Below are 4,182 nucleotides of genomic sequence, written 5' to 3' on the forward strand. Positions count from 1 at the left end.
CTATAGAAAAATATTATTTTTGTTATGTGTGTTTAAAGATAATTAGAATAATATGTATGCCATTCTGCAACTTTTTTCACTCAAAACTATATTGGATATAATTTTATAACAATTTGTTTGGGGCTACCTCATTCTTTTTCTCTCTTTCATATTAGTAGAAATAAATTACATCTTATTTAACCATTCTTCTCCAGGTGGACATTTGGGATGTTTCCATTTTTTGCTATTACAATGAATATTCTTGTTTGTTTCCTTTCATACCTGAGTATCTCCTGGGTAAATACTGATAAGCAGAACTGCTGGGTCATAAAAATGCACATATTAAAAAACTAAATAGATGTTTTCAGTTTGTTCTTCAAAAGTGTGCTTCAATAGTATATGAGTGAATTCATTTTTTCATATATCCAACACCTGATTACAAACTTTTTAAATGTTTGCCAATCTGATACCTAAAGCATATCTCATTGTTGATTTTACTTTGTATTTCTGTGACCTCTAGGGAGGTTGAACATTTGTGGTTACTGGCATTTCATGTTTCCTCTACTGAGAATTGTTTGTCTATTCATATCCTTGACCACATTTCTATTAGGTTCTCTCATTATTTTATAGAAGTAATTGATATATTCTGCATAGAAACATTTATGTTAAAATTTTTTACCTTTTTACTTAATTCATGGTCTTTTGTCCTACAAAATTTTATTTTGATGTAGTCAGTTTTATTAATTTTATCCATTAGAGCTTTTGCTTTCTGCTTGTTGTTTAGGAAGACTATCTATATCCGAGATATAAAGATATTGTATTATATTCATAAAACACTTCATCTGATGCTTTTTTATATTTGATTTGGAGTTGATTTTTATGAATGATATGAGACTAGATTGTATACTTATTGATACTGTTTCAATGAAATCAGATTGTATGTTTCTTGAAATTTTTTTTTCAGTTATCTGATTGTCCCAAAATAATGTATTGGCTATTTACAGACTTTACCTGAAGATTTGCGATGCCACTTATAACATATGATAAATTTCCATATTCATGGGTCAATTTCTGGAAACTATTTTGTTCTACTGATTTATTCTTGAACCAATATGACAAGGTTTCAACTGCTACAGCTTTGTAATATGCTCTGATTTTTATTCGATGAGGTCTCTCTTCTTTGTTCTTTTACAAAATTGCCATTGCTATTCATAACATTTACTTTCACATAAATTTTAAAATCATCTTGTCAAGTTGCATTAAAAAATTCCACTGGGGTTTTTATTGGAATTGCTTTAAATTCATGAGCTAATTGAGAGAAATTAACTAGGAGAAATGACATTTTATAATCTTGAGTATTCTTATATCACATAAATGTGGTGTAATATTACTATTCCTCTAATAGTACCATTGGTTTCAGTCATCTACTTGAATGAATTCAGACCTCTGCTTGTAGATAAATTCTTCTTTCAGTTTTCCGAGAACAGGATCTTCCAACTCTTTAGAATAGTAGTCTCCAAATTATTTTGATTACACATTCCTATGGATAAAATTTGTGAGCATGAAAAAATATATACAAATTATTTACGCACATTATTATACTAATATACAGTTTAGAAAACATACAAAGTAATTATTTAAATAATAAGATACAGTTTAAATAAACAATGATTTTTAAAAACAAATATCTTGTTTTGCAAACCATTTGATCTCATTAAAAATCGCAGTGATTGGAAAATAGCAGTAATAAGATGATTTTAGCAAGAACAATGTGACCACATATACTTAGTTAACATTTCATAATATAGAAATGTGAACTGCTGATTTTTTAAATTAACATAAAAATATACATAAGGGTATAATTTACGTATAATAAACTGCATTTGTTTAAATTGTACAGTTTGATAAATTTTGAAAAATGTGTAATGCGTTCACCTGTTTGAGCATCACCACAATCAAGATACAGCATAATTCCATCCTCTGCAAAGCATCCTCATGTCCTTTGTAGTCAATCCATTTCTCCACCCCGGTGCTAAGAAATTGATATGTTTTTCACCACTATGAAATAGTTTGCACTTTCTAGAATCATATCATAAAATATGGACTCTGTTATGTGTGGCTTCTTTGATTCAGCATGATGATTTTGGAGATTAATCCATATTTTTGCATGTACTCAGAATTCATTCTTTTTACTGCTATCACTCAATTATATGGGCATACTATGATTTGTTTATTGATTTACCTGTTGATTGACATTTGGCTTGTTTCCTGCATCAGATATTATGAATAGAGCTACTGTGAACATTCATGTACAAGTCTTTGTACTGATATATATTCTTATCTTAGGTAAATATCTGTGAGTGGAATGGCTACATCATATAGCGGAAGGATTTTCACCTTAAATTTCTTTTCATAACGAAATTTGTCATTCAAACAGTTTTTAAATGTATAATTCAGTGACATTAAGTACATTCACAATGTTATGCAATCATAACCACTTCAATATACAGAAATTTACATGGCCCCTAACAGAGACTTTGTAATTAATTGTTAAAAAATAACTGCCTTTTCTCTCCTTCAACCCAGCTGCAGGTAACCTCTAATCTATTTCTGTCTCTATGAATTCACCTATTCTAAGTACCTCATGTACATGGAATTATATAAAATTTGTTCTTTGTGTCTGGATTATTATCCTTAGCATAATATCTTCAAGGTTCATTTTCGTGGTAGCTTTTATCAGAACTCCATTTTTTTTATGGCTGTATGCTATTTCATCATATGTATATGCCATATTTTGTTCATTCATTCATCTGTTCATGGACATGGGTTATTTCCACCTTATGGCTATTAGGAATAATGCTGCAATAAGCACTGGTGAACAAGCATTTGTTTGAGTCTCTGCTTTCAATCACTTTGGGTATATACCTAGGAGTAGAATCGCTAGATCATATGATAACTCTATGTTTAGCTTTTTCAGGAACTACCAAAATATTCTCCAAAGCAGCTACGCTACTTTACATTTCCACCAGCAGTGTACAAGGGTTCCAATGTCTCCACATCTTCATCAACATGTTATTTTCTGGGTTTTTAAAAAAAGAATAACTGTCCTAATGGGTGTGAAGTAATATTTTATTGTGGTTTTGATTTGCAATTTCCTAATGACCAGCAATATTGTGCATGTGCCTATCGATCATTTGTATGTCTTCCTTAGAGGAAGAGTTATGCAAATTCTTTGCCCATTTTTGAATTGGGTTGTGTGTTTTTATTGTTGTTGTTGTTGTTGTTGTTGTTGTTGTTGAGTTGTAGGAGTTCCTTACACAGTGTAACACAGGGCCCCAGGCCTGGAACTTGCACTTGGGTTACATATTCCAGAAGAACCACCAGGAGGACCAGAGGGGTGAGAAATGCTGTTTATTACAAGGCAGAGAAGCTTCAGCAGCAGCAAGAGCTGCAGAAAGAAGCTGCTCCCGACCAAATGCAAGCAGAGTTTTTATGCCCACAAGCAGGGGGAGGGGTAATCTCATGGGGGAGCAGCCGCCTTCTCAGACAGATGGGAGCAAGATGTGCTGCTTGGTTACAGGAGCAGATAACGTCCACGAGAGCAGGCATTGCTGAAAGCTCTTTGTGCGCACTGCCTTCCTTGGCTGCTGGCTGGACAGCCAGCAGTCTTCTGAGTATATGGAGGGGCTATGTTCTAAGTTCACCCTGTGCATAGTCTGGATATTAATTCCTTATCAAATATATAAATTGTAAATATTTTCCCCTATTCCATGGGTAGCAAAAAAGTTTTTAATTTTGATGAAGTTCAATTTATCTATTCCAACCAATGTTATAAAATTTTTCCCCTATGTTTTTTTCTTCAGAATTTTGTAGTTTTAGCTCTGTGTTGAGGTCTTTGATTCATTTCGAGTTAAATTTTATAAATACTGTAACGTAAGGGTCCAACTTTATTCTTTTGCATGAGGATACCCAGTTTCCCCGGCACCATTTGTTGAAACTGTCTTTTTCTTATTGTATGGTTTTGGCGCCCTTGTTGAAAATAAACAAAAGGAAAGAGTTCATTACCACTAGACCTGCCTTGCGAGAAATGCTCAAGTGAGTCCTGTCAACTGAAATGAAAGGATGTTCAACAGTAACTTGAAGCCATATGGAGAATTAAAGATCTCAATAAAGATGAATAAATGGGCAATTATAAAAGCAAGT

Source organism: Pteropus vampyrus, unplaced genomic scaffold, assembly GCF_000151845.1.
Source record: "Pteropus vampyrus isolate Shadow unplaced genomic scaffold, Pvam_2.0 Scaffold193, whole genome shotgun sequence".
Lineage (NCBI taxonomy): Eukaryota > Metazoa > Chordata > Mammalia > Chiroptera > Pteropodidae > Pteropus > Pteropus vampyrus.